The 27789-nt window shown below is 36.8% G+C and overlaps 1 protein-coding gene and 1 long non-coding RNA gene across 7 annotated transcripts in view; one reads left to right on the top strand and one right to left on the bottom strand.

Annotated features, from left to right (window-relative positions):
• Nucleotides 1-27789, top strand: part of NR3C1 (nuclear receptor subfamily 3 group C member 1) — a 456123-nt gene that overhangs the window by 343493 nt on the left and 84841 nt on the right. The gene's annotated exons all lie outside the window — the stretch shown is intronic.
• LOC135971442 (uncharacterized) overlaps nucleotides 18584-27789 on the bottom strand; it is a 60373-nt gene continuing 51167 nt past the window's right edge. The window contains exon 3 of the long non-coding RNA XR_010587654.2: nucleotides 18584-18703. This is a non-coding gene — a long non-coding RNA (uncharacterized lncRNA). The remainder of the gene's footprint in view (nucleotides 18704-27789) is intronic.

Below are 27789 nucleotides of genomic sequence, written 5' to 3'. Positions count from 1 at the left end.
TTTAAAACAGAAAACCCAAAATAAATGTTCTAAATTTCCACCTTGGGAGGCTATGTATATTGCTCCTCTTTGAAACTGCCTTCAGAACCACCTTGTAAGCCATAAAAGAAAATTGGACTCATTGCATTATAGTAACACCTAACTGTTCTTGCTCAAAGAAAAATGTATTTATTCCTAAGCCTTATTTGTGTGACTTCAAATCATTTGAGTATTTCCAGATATTTAGAAATTTACTCCTTTCTTGAATGACATTTATTTTCTTTGAGGGTATTTAAAAAAGCCCACATAGATAATTCTACAGAAAATGTTTAATTCTGTTTTGAATATGCCTGGAATAAGTGAATAGCTTGCCAGGGTGACTATTCTGAAATGGATGATGCTTGTTGGTTAAGTTCTGATTTGTGTTTTCTTTATTAAGGAACTTTATGCTAACAGTTTATATATTCCCCCTTCTTGCCATAGTAAAGAAGTAATAGAGACTACTCACCTCTAAGCCTGATTTTTAAAATGAGTATTTATTTTATGTTTAAGTAAGGTAGGTCTGCTTTTGACTTGGACTTAAAGGGAACTTGGCAATAGCAGATATAATGTAAATATAATGTGAATTCCTACAACAGTCTCCCAAACAGTTTAATTTCCCATTCATACACATTTCCCTTAGTGTATCAGGGAATTAAGTATCTGATTATCAGTATAGCAAGAGCAACTCAAGTATACTAAAATTATTTATGCTTATAAAATAGTTTGAGTTATAACTACAATATAAAATTCATATATTTATGACTTTTATTCCTCACAACCTGAAAAAAACCTCTGCGATTACTGATAGTACTTTTAAAAACTAAATGAATTTTGTTACTACTATTTTCTAAATTTAGTCATGTTTACTGTTCAAAAAATGCTAGACTAAAATGGATCCTAATCTTTGAAATGATGAAGACACGTGTAGTGGTGTCAAAAATAGGATATTCATTTTGTAACCATTCTGTTAGTGCTGAAGTTCTTAGAATTTCTTTGTGACAACAGCCTACTTAAGAACTTTAAATTTTTTAGGATTGTACTAAAAGCAAACTGTTTTCTTGGATATTTGTTCTTTCTCCCCAAAAGATGATTTATAAGTTTTCAGAGCTAAGAAATGGGGATGAAGAGCCATTCTAGCATAGCAGGTAATGTTTTACTGCTAACAGATTTTTCTCTACACTGCTTTATTAGCCTTGAACCTCCTAGTTTGTTCTGTCAGCTGGGAGGCTGGTAGATTTTCTATTAGGTAGCAAATGCTTCTCATCACTAAACACATATCATGGGCTGGTGTTAGTGCAGTCTGTAGATGGGCACTGCATTTTTAATCAAGAAATGTTTTTGAAGGAAAGAAAAATAGGTGAAGTAATTTCTAACTCAGTATTTTAGGGATGAGTGACCTTTTAATTGGTAATGACATTTAACAGAGCTGTACAGTGTTTTGGGGGTCCCACAGACATATTTAAACAAGAAAATAGTAAATAAGGAAGCCAGAAGGAAAAGTTATAAAACTATTAAGAAAAAAATGAAAATTCTAAACTTCAATTCTGGTGCCTGGCTAAATTTGATTTTTGTATGCCTCAGTGTTTCTCTATGGACACTGGGAAATCAATAAGCAGCCTAGCTACGTTATTATGTTCGTAAGTGGAAGAACTAAAGAACTACAAAGATATGTTCTAGGCCAAGAATTCTTGAGATAGATAGAGTGGGAGGTTAACTAGATGATCTCCAAGGTCCTTCTAATTGCGCTTGGCAGCAGCAAGCATTTATCAAGCTAGACACTGGGCATATGGAGATGAGGAATATGAAAATCCCCAGCAGCATGGAGAGCACTCTGATGATACTCATCCCTGCCTACTCCTCCCTCAATTTGCTTTTTGAAATGTGAGCTTGAAGGATCTCAAGCTCCTTCCTGGGAAGACATAACTGAAATTTCATGGAGGAACTGCATGGATGAATGGGAAACAAGATTTTATTCAACTATTTGGAATAAGAAAAGGGGCAACAAGGGGTATGAAACAAAGAAAAGATGGAAAGAATTAGTTGACTAGATGAGGACTGAGTAGATAGGAATGAGCCAACAGGAGACTTCAGCAACTAATGGCTGAAAGTATTATGTGGATGCATATTGTCATCAAATACTACATGATACAAGACAAGGAGAATACATGACTTTCACCATAACCTCAGTTTGTGTACCCTAGGTACAAGGTATTTTTTTCTTCTAGTCACTTAAGAATATCCTTACCCTCTAGGAGAAATAATCCTCTTTCTGGGCTCCCCAGTGTATAAGCTCAAATCTGAGGAAGTTTTAACTGAAATGTTCTTTCTCCAGGTACCCACATAGTTTACTCTCTCACTTAAATGTCAGCTCTGTAAAAGAGATCTCTGACTGCTCTCTCTGAAATAGTAGCATCTTTCACATAGTCTTTCCATCTTCTTAACATCATCTGTCTAATTGTGTCTTATCTGCTCACCTGCTACAATGTAAGCTCCGTGAGGTCAGTGATACTGTCTGCCTTACTTACTTCTGTATGCCACCATCTAGAATAGTGTCTAGCCTATAGTAAGACCTCTACAAACACATGTTGAATACCTAAATAAACAAAATTTGACATATACACCAAAAAGATGTATAGGAATGGATTATATTTCTAATCTTTCCCGAGTAAGAAAAATGTCAGCAGATACTGAATATCACTGAGAGAGATGATAGCCCAGGTTATCTTCCCCAGATAGAAATAAGCCTTAAGACTGACAGGTGTATATGAATACAGAGAGAAGTGTACATAAAGATGTATTTTCAATTGTTGTCAGTCTCTAAATTTGCTTTAAGACTTTGAAATGGATTGCTTTTCATAATTTCTTGGAATAACTCTGGTCTGTTTACCATTGAAAAATTAGACTAGCCAATGTTTGTAAATGAAGGGTTAGAGGGTGTTTTCATTTGGTTGGTTGGTAAAAGCTTGCTCAACGCAGTAACTTATAGTAAATTGTCAGTATAGGAACTTTTGTAGCAGAAGCTTTATGCTTTTCACTTTTATAAGAATTGAGATTGTTTAAGCAGATGAGTCTAATGTATGTTTGTACTGACTTACCTAGAAGGTCAGGCAAGAAATTGGTTTCCTCATTTTTCAAATAAGTGTGTATGTAATCACTAAGAGAGGAGGGGTGTCTTATTTTTGCCTGAATTTTCAAAGTATCTTTTTTCAGCTTATTTATGTTTTAGATTTCACTTATTCCATCTATAGTATATAACAGTCAAAGGGTTGGTAGGATAAGTTCATCTCTTCCACTAAGAGTTATGGGAGAGTTCAACCTAATATGGCAATGACAGTCAGAAAAGAGAAAATGCATGGTAAGTAGGTGTTAGCTATAGCAAGAAAATCAGATGAGGTCATTTAAGAATGAACTGCTCTAATGTTGAGGAAAAAAGAGGGGAGGGACAAGGACAGGGCTCTGGAAGGCAACCGAAGAGAACAGCCACAAAAAATAATGAATAGCTGAAGAATGAGGAGACAACAATCTTAAAATGTGGCAGGGAGAGGGTAGTTGTCATATCAACTAGCATAGAAGAGACGGAATAGAATAACATAAATATATGAGTGATTATTGTTGTTGAAACCAATCCTTCAAACGTGAACATTCTCAAAAATCAAAGCTAGATAAATTAGGGAAATCTTAAATGGCACAATATTACTAGTAATTCGTTTATATTTTTTTAAAAAAGGAACCTTAAATTTGAAATTTAGATGTAATTAAAGCAGATAATAAGAAACATACTTCTGAGACACAAAGACCCTGAGATTTGGTTAAGAGTAAGGTACAAAGGCTGGAAGCCAGAAGGGAATTAAGTTTCTGTTCCCTGAGAAGTCAACACAACAGGAAAAAACTGGCCACACCCTAATTCAAACTCTTACCACTCTTACCAGTAGTCTCCTAATTCTCTAGTTTTCCCCTCTCCCTTCTTAATTCATTCTGCAGTCTACTGCCAGATTAATCTTCCTAGAACACCACTTTCAGTGTTATTCCCCTGATCAAAAAGTGTCTGTGGTTTTGTTGCTCATAGCATAGTGGTTCTCCATCTTTGTACCACAACCCATATGCCAGCTGATAGATGGTGGGTAGCCACAGGAATTGTCCATAACCTTTGGAGGATTTGGCTTATACATAGTCTTTTATCCAAGAAAGCATATCTGAGTGTAAGTGAGCATTATAGGGATAGTCTTTGAATCGACTCTTTTTAAAATTTATTCTTCTTTTTGCAAATGCCCCTTCAGAATTTACAGAAATAATGTGTTCATTCCATCTGTAAAATACCCCAAAATGTTAATAAACTTATTTCCGTCACCTCTCCTTTCCTATTTCTTCCTGCACATCTCCCCTTATTCTCCACATTTCCTTGTAATTATATAAGCATAAACAGAGACATATATGATATTTTCTGGGTTGCTTGCCTTTAAATAAAATAATGGGATTATCTTATACCCTTTTGTCTGCAGCTTGCTTTTCTCACCTAACAAGCACACCTTGGACATCCTTCCAGGTCAACAGACGCGGATCCCATTCTTTTAAATAGTTATACGATATTCTATTCAGGTGGTGTCATAATTTTTGCCACTACAAACAAGTTTCTAATAAACACCCTTTTCTATGTATCCTTTACAAATAGCAACTTTTTTCCTAAGCATAGATGATATAGTTTGGCTCTGTGTCCCCACCCAAATCTCATCTCAAATTGTAATCCCCGCATATCAGGGGAGGGGCCTGGTGAAAGGTGATTGAATCATGGAGGCAGACTTCTCCTTTGCTCTTCTCATGATAGTGAGTTCTCATGAGATCTGGTTGCTTGAAAATGTGTGGCACTTCCCTCTTCACTCACTGTCTCTCCTGCCCTGCCATGTGGAAACATGCTTTCTTTGCCTTCCACTGTGAGTGTAAGTTTCCTGAGGCCTCACAGTCATGCTTCCTGTTAATCCTGTGGAACTATGAGTCAGTTGAACCTCTTTTCTTTATAAGTTACCCAGTCTCAGGTAGTTCTTTATAGCACTGTGAAAATGGATTAGTACAGAAAATTGGTACCAGGACAGTGGGGGCATTGCTGTCAAGATACCTGAAAATGTGGAAGTGACTTTGTAACTGGGTAATGGGCAGAGGTTGCAATGGTTTGGAGGACTCAGAAGAAGACAGGAAGATGAGGGAAAGTTTGGAACTTCCTAGAGACATGTTGAATGGTTTTGACCAAAATGGTGATCATCATATGGACAATAAAGTCCAAGCTAAGGTGATTTCAGGTGGAGATGAGGCACTTATTGGGAACTGGAGCAAAGGTCACTTTTGCTTTGCTTTGGCAAATAGACTGACAGCATTTTGCCCCTGCCCTAGAGATCTGTGGAACTTTGAACTTGAGAGAGATGATTTAGAGTATCTGGCAGAAGAAATTTCTAAGTAGCAAAGCTTTCAAGATATTGCCTGGCTGCTCCTAACAACATACAGTCATATGTGTTCACAAAGAGATGGTCTGAAGTTGGAACTTACGATTAAAAGGGAAGCAGAGCATAAAGATTTGGAAAATTTGCAGCCTGACCTTGTGGTAGGAAAGAAAAGCCTATTTTCTGGGGAGCAATTCAAGCCAGCTGCAGAAATATGCATAGGTAAATGTTAATAGCCAGTACAATAGGGAAAATGTCTCCAGGGCATGTCAGACACCTTCGTGGCAGCCCTTCCCATCACAGGTCTGGAGGTGTTGGAGGAAAAAAATGGTTTCGTGGGCCAGGCCCAGGGTTGCACTGCTCTCTGCAGCCTTAGGACATGGTGACCTGCATCCCAGCTGCTCCAGCTCCAGCTGTGGCTAAAAGGAGCCAGGAGATATCTTGGGCTGTTGATTCAGAGGGGGTAAGCCTCAAGTCTTGGCAGCCTTCTTGTGGTGTTGGGCTTGTGGGTGTGCAGAAGGCAAGAGTTGAGGCTTGAAAGCCTCTGCCTAGATTTCAGGATGTGTGGAAATGCCTGGATGTCCAGGAAGAAGTCTGCTGCAGGGGCAGAGCCCTCATGGAGCTCCTCTGCTAGGGCAGTGCAGAGGAGATATATGGGGTTAGAGCCCCCACATAGAGACCCCACTGGGGCACTGCCTAGTGGAGCTGTGAGAAGAGGGATACCATTCTCCAGACTCCAGAATGGTAGATCCACTGACAGCTTTCACCATGTGCCTGGAAAAGCTGCAGGCACTCGATGCTAGCCTGTGAAAGCAGTCGCAGGGGCTTGAACCCAGCAGAGCCACTGGGGTGGAGCTGTCCAAGGCCTTGGGAGCCCACCCCTTGTGTCAGTGTGGCTTGGATGTGAGATGTGGAGTCAAAGGAGATCATTTCGGATTTTTAAGATTTAATGACTACTGCAAAAACCTACTCAGGTTTTTGGACATGCATGGAGCCTGTAGCCTCTTTGTTTTAACCAATTTCTCTCATTTGGAATGGGGGCATTTACCCAATGCCTGTACCCCAGTTTTTTTCTTGGAAGTAACTAGTTTTTTATTTTACAGTCTCATAAGCAGAATGGACTTGCCTTGACCCAGTGAGACTTTGTACTTGGACTTTTGAGTTAATGCTGGAAGGAGTTAAGACTTTGGGGGACTATTGGGAATGCAAGATTGTGTTTTGAAATGTGAGAACATGAGATTTAGGAGGGGCCAGAGGCAGAATAATATGGCTTGGCTCTGTGTCTCCACCCAAATCTCAATCACTTGTAATCCCCACATATTGAGGGAGGGGCCTAGTGTGAGGTGATTGAATCACAAGGGTAGACTTCCTCTTGTTCTCATGATAGTGAGTTCTCATGAGATCTGGTTGTTTGAAAGTGTGTGGCACTTCCCCCTTCTCTCTCTGTCTCCTGCTCTGCCATGTAAACATGTGCTTGCTTCTCCTTCACCTTCCACCATGATTCTAAGTTTCCTGAGGCCTCTCAGTCATGCTTCCTGTGATGCCTGTGGAACTGTAAGTCACTTAAACCTCTGTTCTTCATAAATTACCCAGACACAGGTAGTTCTTTATTGCAGTGTGAAAATGGACTCATACAATAGATTTCCCCAAAGTTGGGTTCCTGAATCAGGGGTATGTGTATTTAAAATTTTAACAGATATTTCCAAATTATTTTTTTCAAGGATTATAGCAAGTCACAGTTCCCCCTGGCAGTGTTTACACTTTTCTTTACAATAAAAATATATAAATCATTATTACTAACAAATTCCTTGCCATGAGTTCTAAAATTGATCACAACATATCAGTGTGCCATATAACATAGCTAAAGACTGTTGCAGTCTGGAATTCAAGCTCCTTCTCTGTGCTTTTAGCAATATGTAATGTTCAAAACCAATTTAATGCTACTTACTCTGTATGCTTTCCTTTATGGAGTCCAGGCCATAGCCCCCCTCCCTCATCTGATAGTATCCTCTGGCAGCCACAGACCACACAGTTCTTTCTACCTAAATTTGCCATTAGCACATAGTAGGTACCCAATAAATGTTTGTTGAATTAATAATGTTTATATATTTCTAATTTATCTCCAAGTAAATCCAGTCTCCTTAAGGACAAGGAATGTTTTCACTATACCACCTAGCAGTTAAGGTACTCAATTTAGGTAGGGCTGTTTGAACAAAGAACCACAGAGGAAGCAAATAGCATGGCCTTGCCTTTAATACATATATTTTACTTCTCTTAGGGAAAACTGGAATGGTAAGAATCTAGTAACAATATTAAGAACAGCACTTTTATTGAGCAGTTACTATATGTGAGACACAGTTCAAACTGCAGAGGATACAACAGTGAACAAGGCTGAAGTTGTTTCTGCCTTTCTGGAGCTTATGGTTTAAAGGTGTTACATTCAAGACATTTGTAGGACACATTTTAAAAATGCCATCCAATTTCAGGCTCTTTCCAGCAGAAACTGTGGAATATTTTTCCATTCATTCAGCATTTACTTAGTGCCTACTCTGCCAGGAATTGAAGAGAAAGCCCAAAGACAGGCAGACCTTACCTGAGAGGTAGTGAACTGACCAGGAAGACTGTGGGCAGTAGACTTGTTTCCCAAGCTAGCCTCACCATTTCTGTATTTGCATATACGAGGAAAGGATTAGATATAGGGATTAGTGTCAGCATATACCCCAGGGACATTTGTTTTTAGTGAAAGGTGCCAGTCTTCATCCCTGTACCCAGTACACAGACCACTAAGGAGCATGCTCCTGTCATTGTCAAAGAATCGTAGAATTCCAAATGGAGCTAGTTTTGGTATCCAGATCTCACTTCATGTGAGGAAACTAAGATCCAATATTGTGGGTAAGAATTAGGACTCTTCAGATTCCCTGGGTATGAATCTGACTAACAACTGTGTGAACTTGACCAAATTCATAACCCTATAAACTGTTTCCTCACTTTTAAAATGGGCGTTACAAAATTATGTAAACTGCATAGCACAGTGTCTGGCACTTAAAAAGCACTCCTGAAGTTTTTAGTGATGTGGTTTCAGATTAGGCAACTCCTTAATGCCAAAGGTTTTTACTTGAGAACTCTATTGTGCCAAACCACACCCTATTCATAAGCCTTTTTCATTAATTGATCTCAAACTGGCTTCATTATGATCATAACTTTATTTCAGTTTATTTTTAAAATTTATTTTTAATTTTTATGGGTATATAGTTAGGCATATACATTTATGGGGTACAGGGCATGTTTTGATGCAGGCATGCTTTGTGGGGGTGAGATATAATTGACTGGGGTGAGATATGCCATTGTAGTTTTGATTTGCATTTCTCTGATGATTAAGGATGTTGAACATTTCTTCATATACCTGTTGGCCATTTGTATGTCTTTTGAGAAATGTTTATTCAGATCTTTTGTCCATTTTTTTAGTTGGATTATTTGATGTTTTCCTATTAAGTTGTCTGAACTCTTTATATATTCTGGTTATCATTCCCTTCTCAGATGGGTAGCTTGCAAATATTTTCTTCCATTTTGTGGGTTGTCTCTTTGTTTATTGTTTCCTTTGCTGTGCAGAAGCTTTTTAACTTGATGTGATCCCATTTGTCCATTTTTGCATTGGTTGTCTGTGCATTTGAGGTATTACTCAAGAAATCTTCTCCCATACCAATGTCCTGGAGAGCTTCCCCAGTGTTTTCTTTTAGTTTCCTAGTTTCAGGTCTTAGATTTAAGGCTTTAATCCATTTTGATTTGATTTTTATATGTGGTGAGAGATAGGGGTCTAGTTTCATTTTGCCTATGGATATCCAGTTTTCCCAGCACCATTTATTGAAGAGACTGTCCTTTCCCTAGTGTATGTTCTTGGCACCTTTGCTGAAAATGAGTTCACTGTAGGTGTATGAATTTGTTTCTGGGTTCTCTAGTCTGTTCTATTGGTCTGTGTATCTGTTTTTATGCTAGTACTATGCTGTTTTGGTTATTCCAGTTTTGTAGTATAATTTGAAGTCAGATAATGTAATTCCTCCAGTTTTATTTTTTTTTACTCAGGATGGCTTTGGCTATTCTGGGGCTTTTGTGGTTCCATATAAATTCTAGAACTTTTTTTCTACTTCTGTGAAGAATGTCATTGATATTTATTGGTAAAGATTGCATTGAATCTGTAGATTGCTTTGAGTAGTATGGACATTTTAACAATATTGATTCTTCCAATCCATGAGCGTGGAATATCTTTCTATTTTTTTGTGTCCTCTTCAATATCTTTCAGTTTTCATTGTAGAGATCTTTCACTTCTTTGGTTGAGTTTATTCCTAGGTGTTTTATTTTATCTGTAGCTGTTGTAAATAAGATTACTTTCTTGCTTTTTTAGATTGTTCTCTGTTGGCATCTAGAAATGCCATTGATTTTTTGTATGTTGATTTTGTGTTCTGCAACTGTACTGAATCTGTTTTAATAGTTTTTTAGTGGAGTCTTTACATTTTTCTAATAAGATCATACAGTCTGCAAACAAGGATAATTTGACTTCTTCCATTCCAGTTTGGATTCCCTTTTTATCTTTCTCTTGTCTGATTACTCTGGGTAGGTCTTCCAGTACTATGTTGAGTAACAGTCGGCACCCTTGTCTTGTTGTAGATCTTAGAAGAAAGGCTTTCAGTTTTTCCCCATTGAGTATGATACTAGCTGTCAGTCTGTTACATATGGCGTAACTTTCAAACTACTTGATTATAGTTAGGAAGTGAAGACTTAAACTTGTGGTACCATTATCAGATTTATATTTCAGCCGTAAGCTTGAAGAGGAACTGAAAAATGCATATGTGATGCATGTGCTTCCTATCTGGCCCTCTTCCCCGACCCTCCTGCCCTGTAATCTACACAAGTTCCTCTCTCAGTCACTCATCAACTACTTGAACCTCTGAGGAACTTGGGGTTAAGGTAAATTAGAATAAAACTGTCTGAAGAAGAGCAAGCCTTTCATGTCTTGAGAAGTTCTTGGGGTTTTAGAAAGAACATCATTGCTTCTGTTCTCCAATTACTTTGACTTCTTCTTAAAAAGAATACTAACGTTCTGAAAGTCATAATACCAAGGTTCTACCTCTTCAAATAAGGACTTTTAAAAAATTGGTTTTTGTATGATTCAGTGTGAATTAAATCCCACAATGAAAAGGATTTTACTTTCTTAATGTAGATTTTCAAATACATAATTACTGATGTTTATAAGTAGATTTATTATACACACCGAAGCACCTTGCAAATTCTCGAATGGATCAGGTCTTATTTTTCAGCCTTACTTTGAAACTTTAAGTCAAATAATTAAGGATTTGTTAAACATTTCTCTTAATATCAAGGTTTTCCATGTTGGGGCCCTCTTTTATAAGCAATCTTTTGTTTTCTCTGCTTGCTCAAAGTAGCTATGTTTGTTGTATCTGTTAGTATTTGCTCTATAACAAACACACTGGGTGCCTTCACACTTAGATTTGGCAATTATCACTCCTGTAAATGAGATATTACATAAGATAGGAAAAAGAACAGTATCATTCCGTATTAACAATTTAGAGCTGACTGCTTTTAAAATTTAGTGTCTTTAAAATAACCATTTATTTTTCCTCATGAGTCTATAAATCAGGTGGGCAGTTCTGCTGATCTGGCCAAGCTCAACTTATCTCAGCTGGGCACATTCAGTGTATCTGCTATCAGCTGGCTGGCTGGATGGCTGTAGCAATGAATGGTGACAGCAGGCTGCCCTTAACTTTTTCACACAGTAGCATCAGAGTTACAAAAGAACCAGCAGAACCGTGCAGAACTCTTTAAGACCTAGGCTTGGAACAACTATATTTCTACCACATTCTATTGGTGAAAGCAAATCACAGGGCTAGTCTAGATTCAAGTGGGTGAAGGAGCTGTAAATTACACTGCAAAGGAGTGTGACTGTAGGGAGAGGGGTGTGTGTGTGTGGGTTTTTTTTTGTTTGTTTTGTTTTGTTTTGTTTTGTTGTTTTGCAATTTGTCACAGTGGTTGTAGGAATCAGGCGTATTTAAAATTCTGATCCTTCTGTGATATCGAATTGTTCATGAACCTTGCCTGTGGTGGAAAGACAGAACCATTGTGACAGAAGGATAAAAACTTGTAATTTAGAGACTAACAAAGGTTCAGATTCCAGTTCCATCACTTATTTCTGCAATCCCGCAGAAGTTAATCTTCCTGATAGGCACTCAGTAATGATTGATTCACCTGAACCTCAGATTCTTTATGTATTTTAAAGAAAGGGCTAGGTAAATACAAAGCACTTATGTAACTGCTTTTATTATTGCAAACCTGGCTCCCACACTCCATTCAAGGTGTAAGACTCAGTATCTTCCTTGAATTAAAAAGGAAGATAAAGTGTGTTAGGGAAGGGAAGAGAAATATTTTACTAATTGTGGCCTCAGAATAAAGTGACCACTCACTGGGGGTATTTTCCTGTAAGAAAAGAATGGTTGAGGCTCAGAGTTAAGAGATGCAAATTCAAAAGTCTCCTTGGGGTAGGATTCTCTGTGATTCATTTGGTGAGAGGTGTAACATTAGACACAGTCCCAGTGTAGGTTTCTTTTTTTAAAGAATTATGGTCCATCCCATACACACTGGGTGCCTTAATACAAGATTGGGCAATTATCACTTCTTTAAATCAGGTTTTACATAAGATAGGAAGAAGAACAGTATCATTCCACATTAACAATTGAAAGCTGACTGCTTTTAAAAAAGTAAAAGGGCCATATAGAAATAAAATCACATGAATTTCTTGTGTTAAACATAGTTGTCATATTCGGTGAGGACTAAACACCTAAATTCATCCCACTAGTAGTAATAGAAAAGATGAAACATACACACACAGTACAACTAGATTAACTTATACAAAGGGCCAGATATCTCAGAATTCAGACAGTCAGAAATGTTGACTAGAGTTAATGCCTCTTTTAGGAGAGGTACCAGGTAAGTGTTCTCAAAGAACTGGAAACGGAGACTACCACCTCTGGCGTTATCTATTTGTGAACACAAGCAAGTCTGTGAATTTTTCTGCACTATAGCTACCTTTCATGTTTAATAATTATACATTCTTCTAAGAAAAGAAGGTAACATTTGGGTGTAATTTTTTATTAAGGATAAAATTTAGTGTAGACAATAAAGGCATTCGGCATAGAAGCCCTTACTTTTTTTTTTGTTTTTAAGTTAAACTGCCAGCCAACCTTTATGGATTGCAGTCTTTGCTTTTTTAATTGACATTTCCCAATTTCATTCATTTTGTATTTTTTTTTTAAGAGACAGGGTCTCACTCTGTCACCAGGCTGGAGTGCAGTGGGGCAAACATGGATCACTGCAGTCTTGAACTCCTGGGCTCAAGCCATCCTCCCACCTCAGCCTCCCAAGTAGCTTGGACTACAGGTGTGCACCGCCATCCTTTGACTTTTGTAGAGATGGGGTAGTGCTCTGTTACCCAGGCTGGTCTCACATTCCTGGCCTCAGGTGATGCTCTGGTCTCAGCCTTCCAAAATGCTGGGATTACAAGTGTGAGCCACTGCACCTGGCCCCCAATTTCAAAGACTACTTTCAACCATAAATCAACGGAAACTCCCTCAGACATATTTGGGATCCAAGGATATTTTCCCAAATGATTAATGCTAATTCATGTCAATACATTTTTGCAAAACCTACAAAAATGGACTACCAAAGAAAGATTCTTAATTTGGGAAAGACAGTTACTTGGAAAGAAGAGAAACTTGAGAGGCAAGTCGAGTTGAGTGTTCAGAAATGGGAGGATCATAAAGAGATAGCCATAAAAATGTTTCTCCCTGTATTACCTGCTGATAGGATGTATCAATGAAGGTCTTACTAAGGACCTTGTATCTTTTCAGTGCTGCACTACGTGCTCATAGGGAGGAAAGATAAATCATGTGTTTTTTCTGACCTCAAAGGAGCCTGTATCTGGCTAGAGAGACATGATGCAGACACATGAAATAATTAAGAAACAATTAACTGTAGCAGGTGCTGAAGAATATACCAGGAGGTCAGAGAATGGTAAAGTGAGTGTGGGCTAAAGAATAGCCCAGAGCATCGTCAGATGGTTCTTCCTTATGCAAATTCACATTTCCTCTAGGTCAAGTATCATCCTGGCACCAGCAGATTCATAGGTAATGCCCTAAGGCTAGCCCAAGGCAAGTTGCAAAAGCCATCATATTGAGTCATGGCCTTTTTTTGGCGGGGGGGATGGCACCCCCTTCTTCTCTGCCAAATCAAGGAGTACAGTGCCCTCCTAAACCTGCTTTGTTTTAGTGGATTGTTAAAAAGAAGTGAATGAATTTATGCTTCGTTAGGGACAGGTTACAGTGGAATCCTGAGAAGTAAGGGGTATTTCTATTTAACAAATGACATAACTTGAAGGAATGAAATCATAAGGATGGAATTTCAGGCATTAATAAAAAGCTGATGAGCGATACTTTGAGACAAAAGAGGCTCCCCAGTGTAACTGAGATCACAGCACCTACTTCACACACACGGGAAACCAGTCCTATCTGTCTCTCCCATAGAGCAATGGCTGCCTTGTTTTTCCTCCCTCCCCCTATCGTTCATTCTAAATCTCCAGTCCTCCACTGCACCTTATCCAAGCCCTGATATTCTTAAGTCACAGATGGTGAATCAATCAAAATTAGCGTTAAGAACTAGTGGTACATAACTACATCTGGAACGCAGTAAGAAAAATATGGATTTCTGTATGCTGTCTTCGCTCCCCACTCTTACCCCCATTTAAGAGTTACAGGATCAGAACCCAAGAATCTGAGATTTTTTAAAAGTCCTTAAAAATTTTGGATGATCACCCACATTTAGAACTACTGCTCTAAGAAGGACAATAAATACGCCAATAAATTCTGTTGCTAAGGAAGTGATTATGTGAGTTGGAACCCTGATAACATGAGGAGAATCCCACAATAGCCAAATAGTCCATGCCCTAGTTACATCATAATAAAGCCAAAAGCAGCAGGCCTACCTGACTTTCTCCAGAGGTCTGTCATGAGCCTAGAGAGAAGGAACATGGACATATAGAGGTAGCTCTAGATGGAGAAGGGCACTAGGTGTCATGGAAAGAATCATGTGCAAGAAGTAAAGAGGTGCTCTGAATGTCCTAGCCCTGCTTAGTTGTCTGTGTTCTCACTTGAGAATTTATCCACAATTCTTTCCCATTCTAACAATCTTTGGTTCCAGCTGCATTTGTGAGACAGCAAAAAGTTATGGTCCAGCCTCCTTCCACTGTATCATCTCATCCATTTATTTCTCCCACTACCCTTGTGTGTCAAACACTTTTTTGTTGATAGTTTCTCCCACTACTCCGGTGTGTCAAACACTACCCTTGTGTGTCAGAAACTTTTTTGACTTCCTGTGATTATCCAAGGTGTATGCCAACTTTTTTTTTTCTCCACATCTTTCAGCTTTCTGATGGGTAAAAAATTTCCTTACTTTGCTTTAGAATAATTCTCATTGGCATAAATCTAATTTCAGGGAGCCTCCCTTGAAAGCTAAATGACATTGATAATTTATGAAAATATAACATAGAGCATTATGCTTATTAGCATGTTAGTTTAAATAGAAGTGGTTCGTGAAAATTTTTGAAATGCCAAACCCTGTCCAGTGTTTTGTATTCTCCCAAATACTCATCCAGATACTATTCAGAATGTAACATGATTGTTTTGAAACAGGATTTTCCCCTAGTTTTTAAAAAAGGCACTTTATACATTAACCCTTATGTTCCTCTTTGATCAATTTTTCCAGTAGTTTAAACAGTTCTCAGGGAAGTAGATTTCTCACAGAAATTGTCAAGTGGCTCTGTGCTGTTAGCATGGGTACTAATCTTTTGGTTACTTTTCATATTTTTTATAATTTCTGGAAGTTGACAACTTACTTCTAAATAAAAGTACATAATTTATATTAAAAATTTTGAATAACAATCTAATTTGTAAAATATATGTGAGCAGCGTGTATGTGTGTGATGTGTGCACATACAAATTATGTCTCTTAAAAATGTATCATGGACATCTTTCCATGTCCAAACAAATCTACCTCGTTTTTTCTAATAGCCATATGGGTATACCATAATATATTTAACGAGGCTCCTATTAAAAGAATTTTGACTCTTTTGTAGCTATTATAGTGTTACAGTGTTGATCTGTGTATGTATCTTTGTATATGTGTATGTGTATTTTCCCCCTGGCTGTTTCAGATTTTTCTTTAGTTTTAAATCTTAGAAAGGAAAGGTTTTGAAATTGTCTTAAGTGTTTTCAGAAGCATTAAATCATAGCTTTTTTACATTTTTCTTTTAAAAGTTTTATGTCATCTCTATGACTAACTTTCAGTAATTTGTTCTGCATAAAATTCCCGAAATCTTCCATTTAAAAATAGGTGGCATGACTAGACTTCCTCAGCTGAAAGACTGAGGTCCCGGGAAGGATTTTGGAGAAGCTGTGTTCAAATATAGCTGTTGAACTGATGTCCGCCTGGAGTCTGGCAAGGTGATTTGTTGAATCTAGTGTCTGCCTGCATGCCAGCATCCCTTTACTGAGATTTGTAGTTTTCATCACTTCATGGTAATCATCCCAAGTTATAAGATGGAGTCTCTAGAAAATCAGTAGAATATGAAGGCCCAAGTCACTTGGGAAAGAGAAACAGCAAACTATAGATACCAAATAAAACAGGACCTGCTAATTTTTTTTCTTATTATTTTTTTCTTTTTTTTAAGACAGGGTCCCACTCTTTCTCCCAGGCTAGAATGCAGTGGCTCAGTCATGGCTCACTGCAGCCTCTACCCCCAGGCTCAAGCAGTCCTCCTGCGCCAGCCTACTGAGTAACTGGGACTATGGGCATGTGCCACCACACCTGGCTAATTAAAAAACCATTTTTTTTTTTTTTAATGTGTGGAGATGGGATTCCACTATGTTGCTCAGGCTGGTCTCAAACTCCTGGGTTCAAGCAGTCCTTCTTCCTCAGCCTCCCAAAGTGCTTGGATTACAGGTGTGAGCCACTGCGCCTGGCTGTTGCTTACTTTTGATACTTTTTATACTTTCTGGAGGTTTATAATTTACTTGTAAATAAAATTGCATAATCTCTTATTTTCAAAAAATTTGAGTAATATAGTGATTTGTAAAATACATGTGAGTGCATGCATGTGTGTGTGTGCATACAAATTATGTCTCTTAAAAATATATCATGGGCATTTAAAGAGTGAGCACCTCCGAAGGATTTTGTGGAAGCTGTGTTCAAATATAGCTGCTGACCTGATGTCAGCCTGGAGCCTGGCAAGGTGAAGTGTTGAATCTAGTATCTTTTTGACTCATTTTTTTTCTTTTTTTTTTTTGACTCACTGTGTTTTGAAGCCCTGTCATTTGGGCTTAAAAAATAGATTTCTGTACACTGTCTCTCCTCCTTGCCCTCGCCCCCATTTAAAAGTTATAGGGGCAGAACCCAAGAATCAGAGTTACTAAAAACTCTCTAGAAAATTTAGATGATCACCCACCTGATCATGTCTTTTTTACTCACTATGTTTATAAGGCCTTCTTTTCATTTGCTCCACTGTAAAACATTCCCCAAGCCAGTCTGAGGCTGAGGCAAATTTTTAACAATTTAAAATCTGGGGAAATTAATGTAAATGTTGAATAATGATCATCCTGAAAAAACAATGAAGGTAGTAGCATAATACTTTATATATCAATAAAATGGCAAAATAAGACAGTTGTAGAAGTTGAAGGACAGAAAAGAGTAACTGAAGTTGAGAGCTTATCTTAACACATTTTTTTGTATAATACCATAGGCACCATATATTTTTAAATTTATTTATTTCATACACATAGGAAACTATATGTATGTGTGTAAAAAATAACACCTCTTTGTACCTACCACCCAATTTAAGGAACAGCTCATTGCTATTACCTTTGGTGCTCGCTGGATGCCCCTTCCCAGTCACATCCCCCTCCCTTCCCACCTGCAGGACTATAATAGTAAATGTCATATTTTTTGCATTATTTTGCTTTGTTTTATGATTTTACTACCTATCTACATATCCCTAAATAATACATTATTTAGTTTTATATGTGTTAACTTTATGTTTTGGAATCACATGTAGTCTTTATTTATTTTTTATTATACTTTTAAGTTCTAGGGTACATGTGCGCAACATACAGGTTTGTTACATAGGTATACATGTGCCGTGTTGGTTTGCTGCACCCATCAACTCGTCATTTACATTAGGTATTTCTCCTAATGCTATCCCTCCCCCAGTCCCCCACCCACCAATAAATGTAGTCTTTATAACTTTTTTTAACTCAACGTTGTAAGATTAATTCATGTAAACTGAAGCTTTTTTATAGATATCTTTGTTAAGCCTTTTAATGAATACAGTACATACCTCTCTCTCTAGTCCCATCAGTGGACACTTGGATTGCTTCCAGAGTTTTGCTGTTTTGAACAGTGCTGCTGTGAAAATGTCTCCTGAAACACATTTATAAGAGTTTTTTTCCCCAAGGGAATTATACCTAGAAGTGGAATAACCAGATCATAAGGCATACACATCTACAGCTTCTACTAGGTAATGCCAAATTGTTTCCAAGCAGCGTTATAAGTGTTCTCATCAACTTTTTCTAGTGCTAGTCTTTTACATTTGTGCCAGTTTGGTAGGTGTGAAATATTTACATTTAGTTTTTCTTGGTGCCATTTAATAGTTTTTTCAAAAAAAATTTAGAAGTCAAGGCAGTTTTTTGTTTTTGTTTTTATTTTTTGCTTGTTCTGTTTTAATGCAGACATTGAGATTAGGACTTGGAATAAACATTGGTTGCAAAGTTCCTAAAAGGAAAACTTTTTTTTGGTATTCTGGAGCTTTTCTGGTACTGAATAAACCAAGTATGTTAAATTATACATGTGTAGTTTAGAAGTCAGAGCAGTAATTGTGATTGTTGAACAGAATGGCAGTAAAAAGTTTCTGAACAGTTGTACTGTACAAGGGACACCTGTTGTGGGTCAGTTTTAGCCTCCCCAACTTTTATGTTAAAAGTTGCAACAAAGTTTAAGGGCTCATGTTCGATAAACCGGATGGCGACCAGCTGTGGTAAAACACAGGGAACCCTTGCGAAGAATTTCAAAATTTACGCAGTAGTCCTCCTTATCTGCAGTTTTGCTTTGCAAGGTTTCAGTTATCTGCAGTCAGCTGTGTTCTGAAAATATTAAGTGAAAAATTATATAAATAAAGAATCGATGAGTTTTAAATTTTATGCTGTCCCACCCATCCCACCTGGGATGTGAATCGTTCCTTTGTTCAGCGTCTCCATGCTGTAGGTGCTGCCTGCCCCTTAGTCACTTAGTAGCCATCCAGGTTATCAGATTGACTCTTCTAGTGTTACAACACTTGGGTTCAAGTAAGCCTTACTTTACTTCATAGTGGCCCCAAAGAGCAGGAGCGGTGATCCTGGCAATTCAGATATGCCGAAGAGAAGCTGTAAATAGCTTCCCTTAAGTAAAAAATGAAAAGTCTAGACTTACATATAAAGAAAAGAAATCATATGCTGAGACTGCTAAGATCTATGATAAGAATGAATCTTTTATACATGAAATTGTGAAGAATGAAGAATAAATGCATGCTGGTTTTGCTGTCATATCTAAAACTGCAAAAGTTGCAGCCAATGTGCATAAGTGCTTAGTTAAAAGGAAAAAGGCATTTAAGGTAAGTATATGTAGTGTTTGGTACTACCTGTGATTTCAGGCATCCACTGGGGGTCTCCTGAATATAGGGGGAGACTGCTCTTTTAGTGTTAAATGAACACTAAGGAACAGAGGTTGGGAAGAAGTTGGAAAAGATTAGTTCAACAGTTTGAGTATAGGTAAACAATTATTTGAGAAAGAAGAAAAATGTGATTAGTATTTTACCTTAGCAGTAGTGGCATAGATAATAAGTTATAGTCACACAGAACTCTTAGCATTTACAGAATGTTCACATTTGTGATCCCATTTAACAATAACTCTGAAAGAAAGGTATCATCTACCACTGCTTTATTGATAAAGAGATAAAAGGTAAGAGAGATGAAACATGTTGGCCAATGATACCCATCTGGTAAGAGACAGTGATGGGGTGTGACCCCAGGGCTCTTCTCGCCAAGCACAGGGTTCTTTTGCTTTATACTTTTCTGCCTCCTGATCACCATGGCTGCAGTTTCTACTGTGGACAATGTCAACAAGCATTGATCCTCTGCCTTCAGCACTCTTATGTCTTAGTAAGGATTGGAAAGAAAAAGCCAGATTCCTGCCCAGGAGTTTACAGTCTACAGGAGCAACAGAAAAGACTGATATGAAATATGAAGAGACCAAAATGATTTATAATAAGGTGCTAGACTATGTAGTAAAAATCTGCTTTAGCTGTAAGTCAAAAGCAAGAGCAGTCTTTTCAGAATGGAATAGAAATGTTGGAATTAAAGGAATTTTCAAAGTTCTGAATTTTTTTCCAAGATAAACACGTTTTATTTTGGTAATTATGGTATTACTAATTTGATAACCTTCAGGGAGCCACCTAATATTATAGAAGATATACATATAATGACAAAAGCAAACATTTTATTTTTAAGGACCACAATCTAATCTAAAACAAAATTTCCCCCTTTTCTGGTCTTTGGTTAATTAAGGACTTAGTTAAATATCAAAGAAAGACACATGGAAAACATTTAGTATATTTCTATACTTTTGTTAATATCCTTCATGCCTTGCACAGGTACTTGCTATGGTCTAGATAATCCATGAAAATTTAAAGGACAGATTTTAACAACTTTATCTTGAATTGATAGATCTCTAGGATCAGATTGCCTTCACTCTCAGATGCAAAGCTTCCAACCACTTATAGGTTCCTGATATCTTGCTTTTATACAGACCTAATTTCTCTTTCTTTAAAGTTTGTTTTCCTCAGTTGCTATTTTTTTTTGAAATAATGAGTCAGTAAAAATTTCCAAGTGGGAATTTTTGTGTTTCTGCATCTATCATGAAGGTGCTCAAATAAGTAGGTGTTTGAATAGGAGTAGAAACAGTAATAGGCTGAAGCAAGACCAATACAGCTTCAGCTAAATGCCAACCTTGCTAAAGGCTGGGAGGACCAGTGTGGTATTCTACAATATACAAGTCTGTAGCCAGTGTCCTTAATATGTTGGCTTCATGTCTCCTGACTCCCTTCTGTAAATACGCAGTTTAAGAAATTCAAGTTATTCTGCTCTAGAAGAAACATTTGCAAAATTAATGTATCCCCTCATTTTAAGTAAAGTTGGCTAAACCATAAAGACATATTTATAATTAGTGAATTTGAGAAGAATGATAATATGCATTATTCTTTGAAGTTAATATTTTTCAGGTCCTAAATAAACAAAAAGTAGGTTTCTTCTGTCTGGAGTGTATGCAAGGGGGTACCATCTTGTCCTTGCTTCCTGGATGCTATTCCAAGGTGCTATAAAGTCAGCTGAAGAGAACAATCATAATACATTGATAGCATCCCTCAAAGTGTTTCTGAGCTACTTGGGAATCTTGTTTGTGAATAGGTAGCAGAAAACCATCTTTGCGGGGCAGCATGGGCAGAAGGATTGGAGGGACTGTTACTATAAAGATCCACTGAACTGTTCAATATCTTAAACTAAAGAACTGGAAAGAGCCAGATTCCAGTTTAATCTGCTCTTCTATAAATTTTTAGCTTGGTTCATTTAAAAAAAAAAAAAAAAAAAGCTTGAAGATTGCCAGATTTTGAAGACTCTTAAAATAGGTGAACTCCAAGGTGCACTTTAAACTTGAAACTGGTAACTGAATACTCCTTCACCTTTTGATCTGATCGTGTCAAAATGAATGAGGAATTAGTGCTCTAGTAAGTTTGGAACAGAATGATATTAATGTATTTTCTCATGATTGATTATTTTTTGCTTTTTAATAGATTAAACTTCACCGTAGAATAGAATTTCTCAATCTCAGGACTATTGACATTTTTTGACTGGATGATTCTTTGCCGTCGGGGCTGTTCTGTGTGTTGCAGGATGGTTAGCAACATCCCTGACACAGATCTTACTTTCTGTCTCTATGGATTTGCCTATTCTGGACATTTCATATAAATAGAATCATATATATGTGGCTTCTTGTACCTGGCTTATTTCACTTAATATGTTTTCAAGGTTCATCCATATTGTAGCATGTAACAGCACTTCATTTTCTTTTTGTGGCTGAATAATACTCTGTTATGTGGATATACTATCATATTTTTTTATCCACTCTTTAGCTGATGGACTTTTAGGTTGTGTCCACTCTTTGGCTATTATAAATAAATAATGCTGTTATGAATATTCATATACAAGTTTCTGTGTAGACATATATCTTTATTTCTCTTGTGTAGATAACTAGGAGTAGAATTACTGGATCATATGATAACTCTATGTGTTACCTTTTGAGGAACTGCCAAACATTTTTCCACAGTGGCTGTATCATTTTACGCTCCCACCAGCAATGTAGAGAATTCTAATTTCTCTGTCCTTGCCTATATTTGTTACTGTCTTAGCCAACTGCTGTGGTTCGAATATTTGTCCCCTCCAAAACTCATGTTGGAACATAATCCCCAATGTGGCGGTATTGAGATGTGAGGCCTTTAAGAAGTGCTTGGGTCATCAGAGCTCTGCCCTCATGAATGGGCTAATCCATTCATGAATTAATGGACTAATGGGTTATCACTGGATTGGGACTAGTGGCTTTATAAGAAGAGGAAGAGAACTAATCTAGTAAGCTCAGCCTTCTCACTATGTGATTGCTGCCCTGTGTCACCTTGGGACTCTGCAGAGAGTCCCCAGCAGCAAGAAGTTCTTCATCAGCTGTGGCCCCTTGATCTTGGACTTCCCAGCCTCCAGAAATGTAAGAAATCCATTTTTTAAAAAAATAAATTACACAGTCTCATGTATTCAGTTATACCAACAGAAAACAGACTAAGACTCCATCCTATTTGGTATGGGTATCCCATTGTGTTTTTTTATTTGTATCTCCCAAATGACTAACGATGTTGAACATCTTTTCATGTGCTTTTTGGTCATTTGTGTATTTTCTTTGAAGAAATGTCTATTAACATTCTTTGCCCATTTTAAAATTAGGTTGTCTTTTTATTGCTGAGTTGTTGGTGAGAGAGAGAGAGAGAGAGAGAGAGAGAGAGAGAGAGAGAGTGTATGTGTATGTATCTAGAATGTATGTGTATGTATATATGTAGATATATTCTAGATACTAGACCCTTATGAAATATCTAATTTGTGGACAATTTCTACCATTTAGAAGGCCATCTTTTCCCTTATTGATAGTGTCATTTGACTCACAAGTTTTAATTTTTATGAAGCCAGTGTATTTTTTAATTCATGTTTTTGGCATTGTATCTTTAAAAAGTTGCCTGATCTAAGGTCACACTGATTTTCACCTATGTTTTCATCTAAGACTTATAATTTTAGCTCTTACATTTAGACCTTTGATCCATTTTGAATTAATTTGTGTATATAGTGTGAAGTAGGGCTCTAACTTATTCTTTTGTGTAATGATACCTAGTTGTCCCAGCACCATTTGTTGAAAAGATTATTCTTTCCCCATTGAATAGTCTTGATACCTTGTTGAAATCAACTGACCATAAATATATGGACTCATTGCTGGACTCACAATTCTATGAGTCTGTATGTCTAGTCTTACGCCAGTACCACACTGTTTTGATTATTACATCTTTGTACAGAGTTTTGAAATTGGGAAATGTGATTCTTCCAACTTTATTCTTTTTAAGATTACTTTGCCTGTATTCCATGTTCATTGCAAATTCATATGAATTTTAAATCAACTCTCCATTTCTGGAAGAAAAAAAAAGGCCATTGAAGTTCAGATAGGGATTGCATTGAACCTGTAGATAAGTTTGGGCAATATTGCCATCATAACAATTAGTAGGTCTTCCAACCCATAAGTACAAGACTTCTCTCCATTTCTGTAGATATTTAATTTCTTTTATTCATACTTTGTAGTTTTCAATATACAAGTCTTGTACTTCTTTGATTAAATTTATTCCTAAATATTTTGTTTTTGATGCTTTTATGAATTTGTTTTCTTAATTTTATTTTAAGATTGTTCATTGCTACTGATTAGTAATGCAACTGATTTTTGTGTGTTGATTTTTGTATCCTGCAACCTTGCTGAAATCATTGATTAGCATAAAAAGTTTTTAATAGATTTAGGATGTCTGTATATAAGATCATGTCATATGTCTCTGCAACTAGAAATAGTTTTACTTCTTCCCTTTCAATCTGGACACTTTTTACTTCTTTTTCTTGCCTAGTTGCCCTAGCTAGAACCTCCATTGCTGTGTTGAATAGCAGTGGTGAGAATGGGCATTTTTGTGTTGGTCTTCATCTTGGGGGAAAACCTTTCAGTTTAAATGTGTTGTGTGGTGTTCATAGTTGTCCTTTATCAGATTGAGAATGTTCCCTTCTGTTCCTAGTTTGTGGAGTGTTTTCTTTTTGTTTGTTTTAATCAGGAAAGGGCGTTAGATTTTGTCAAATGCTTTTTCTGCAGCTGTTGAGATTTTTGTGTTTTTTTAATGGTCTTTTATTCTTATGGTTTATCACATTAATTGATTTTCATATGTTAAACAAACCGTGTTCCTGGGTTTCATCTCAATTGGTTATGGTTTATAATCCTTTTTATATACTTGTAGATTCAGTTTGCCAGTATTTTGTTGAGGATGCTTGCATTTATATTTATAAGGGATATTGGTCTGTTATAGCTGACCAGTAAGTATAGTAAACTGTATAGCTTACTAAGTGTTCCCTCTGTTTTTGGGGGGAGTTTGAGAAGAAAGATTGTTGGTAATTGTTCTTTAAACATTTGGTAAAATTCACTAGTGAAGCCATCTGGGATCTTCTTTGGAAGATTTTTGATTACTATCTTAATGTCTTTACTTGTTTGTTATAAGTCTATTCAGATTTTTTTCTCCTTGAGTCAGTTTTGACAGTTGGTTTAGGCATTTGTTCATTTCACATAGTTATCTAATTGGTTAGCATGTAATTATTCATAGTATTCCTTTATAATCTTTTTTTTTTTTTTTCTGTAAGGTCAGTCGTAATGTTCACTCTTTCATTTCTGATTCTAGTAATTTAAGAGTCTTCTCTTTTTTCTTGGTCAGTCTAGCTAAAGTTTTGTCCATTTTCAGTGAAACAGCTCATTTTATTTTATTTTATTTTATTTTATTTTAGACAGTTTCCATTTTTTCTCCCCTAAAGTGCAGTGGTGCAATCTCGGCTCACTGCAGCCTCCGCCTCCCGGGTTCAAGTGATTTTCCTGCCTCAGCCTCCCCAGTAGCTGGGATTACAGGCGCCTGCCACCATGCCTGGCTAATTTTTTGTATTTTTAGTAGAGACAGGGTTTCGCCATGTTGGGCAAGCTGGTCTCAAACTCCTGACCTCAGGTGATCCATCTGCCTTGACCTCCCAAAGTGCTGGAATTACAGGTGTGAGCTACCCTGCCCAGCCCAGCTTTTTTTTGTTGTTTTTGTTGGTTTTTTTTTCTTTTTTTTAACCTACTCTCGTTTTTCTGTTCTCTATTTCACTTATTTCTACACTGGTCTTTATTATTTTCTTCCTTGTGCTTGCTTTGGACTTAGTTCTTCTTTTTCTAGTCTCTTAAGGTGGATAATTCAGTTCCTGATTTGAATTCTTACTTCTTTGTAAGGCGGTCATTTACTGCTATGAATGTCCTTCTCAGAAAAGTATATGCTTTCACTGCATCCCATAAGATTTGGTATGTTGTATTTTTGTTTCCATTTGTCTCAAGGTATATTCTTCTGATTTCCCTTGTGATTTTTTTTCCTGTCTAACCCATTTATTATTTAGGAACTTGTTGATTTCCACATATCTGTGAACTTTCCAGATTTCCTTCTTTGTTAATTCTCAGTGTCATTCTATTGTGGTCAGAGAATATACTTTGTATGATTTCTGTCTTTTAAAATTTATTTGGCTTGTTTTATGACCTCATATATTGTCTGTCCTGGAGGATGTTTCATGTACACTTGAGAAGAATATATATTCTGCTTTTGTTGGGTAGAGTGTTTGACAGGTGTGTTGGTATAAGTTGTGTTCAAATCTGTTTCCTTCAGATTTTCTGTCTAGTTGTTCTATCTGTTGAAAGTGGGATATTGAAATCTACAACTAATATTGCTGAATTGTTTATTTTTCTCTTCAATTCTGTCACTTTTTACTTTATGTATTTTGAAATGCTATTAGGTGCAAGTAAGTTTATAATTATTATATCTTCTTGATAGATTGATTCTTTTATCATTATACAGTGCCCTATAAGCACAATTTTTATCTTAAGTCTATTTGTCTAATATTAGTATAGCCACTTCATTTTTTTTTTGTTTACTGTTTGCATGGAACGTTTTTTGCTTTTACTTTCTGTTTGTGTTCTTGAGTCTAAGGTGAGTCTCTGTAGATAGCAATTGGATCTGCCAATCTTTGCTTTTTATTTGGGGAGTTTAAGCCATTGACACTTAATATAATTATTGATGAGGAAGATTATTTCTGACATTTTGCGATTTGTTTCCTTTATTTTGTGTCTCTTGTTCTTAAATTCTTCCATTACTACCTTCTTTCTTTTGTTCTACATATTTTCTAGTGTAACAATTTTAATTTCTTGGTCCTTTCTTTTGTTGTGTATTTTTAGTTATTAGTGCTTGCCATGGAGATTTTATTGGCATTTTAACAGTCTAGGTTGGACACAGTGGCTCATGCCTGTAATCCCAGCACTTTGGGAGACTGAGGCAGGAGGGTCGCTTGAGTCCAGGAGTTCAAGACCAGCCTGGGCAACTTAGTGAGATACTGTCTCTACAAAAAAAATACAAAAATTAGCCAGGCATGGTGGTGTGTGCCTGTAGTCCCAGATGCTTTGAGAGGCTGAGGTGGGAGGATAGCTTGAGCCCAGGAGGTTGAGGCTGCAGTGAACTTTGATCACACCGCTGTACTCCAGCCTGGGCACCAGGGCAAAACTAGCTCAAAGAAATGAAGGAAAAAAAAATCTGATTTAGATTAATACCAACTCAACTTGAACATTGTATAAAAACTTTGCCTCTGTATACCTCTTCTGCTTCAACTCTGTGCTGTTATTGTCATAGATTTTCATCTTTCTACACTGTGTGTTTATCAATATAGATTTAAAATCATTGCTCAATAGTTGTCTTTAGAGTCTGACAACTGGACTTATAGACAAAGACTTAAAATCAGTAGAGAAAAGGAGATACAAACAAAAGATGCATTTTTATTGTCTTGTATGTTTACTTATGTAATTCCCTTTCCTGGTGTTACATTTCTAAAGGTGAAGTTGAGTTATTCTGAGTGGCCTTTTGTTTCAACCTGAAAGACTTCTTTTAGCATGTATTGGAGATATGCTAATGGTGGACTCTCACAGTTTTTGTTATCTGGGAATATGTTAATTTATCCTTCATTTTTGAAGGATGGTGTTGCCAGGATGCAGCATTCTTGGTTGACATGTAATTCTTTCAGCATTATGAATATGTCATCCTACTGTCTTCTGACCTCCATGGTTTCTGATAAGGAATCAGCTGTTAATCTTATTGAGAATCACTTGTTTTTGCTTGTCGTGCTACTTTCAAGATTCACTCTTTGCCTTTAGCTTTTGATAGTTTGATTGTGATGTATTTAGGTGTGTACTTTATTGGTCTGTTCTACTTGGAGTTTGTTGAGCTTTGTAGATGTATTTCATCAGATTTGGCAAGTTCTTTTGCCACTATTTTTTTTTTTAATAATCTTTTTGCCCCTTTCCACTCCTTCTGTCACTCTGATTATTTGTATGTTGCTTTGTTTGATGGTGTACGAGAAGTCTCTGAGACGCTGTCCAGTTGTTTTTTCCCATTCTTTTTTCTTTCACTTCCTCAGACTGGATGGTCTCAGTTGATCTCTTTGAGTTCATGGATTTTCTCTTCTCCAGCTGACATCTGTGAGGTGAATTTTTTTCTAGAGAATTTTTCATTTCAGTTATTCTACTTCAAAATTTCTATTTGGTTCAATTTTATCATTGCTATCTATATTATTCTCACTCTAATGAGATACTCTTTTACACTTCCCTTTAGCTCTTTAGACATAGTTTATGTCACTGAATATATTTAAAATAGCTGATTTTAAGTCTTTGTCTATGAAGTCCAGTATCTGGGCTTCCTCGGGCATAGTTTCTGTTGATTTCTTTCTCTTCCTGTATACTTTGTTTCTTTGTA

Source organism: Macaca fascicularis, chromosome 6, assembly GCF_037993035.2.
Source record: "Macaca fascicularis isolate 582-1 chromosome 6, T2T-MFA8v1.1".
Taxonomy (NCBI): Eukaryota; Metazoa; Chordata; class Mammalia; order Primates; family Cercopithecidae; genus Macaca; species Macaca fascicularis.
The sequence above is the reverse complement of the archived record's forward strand: the minus strand, read 5'-3'. Positions and strand labels throughout refer to the sequence as shown.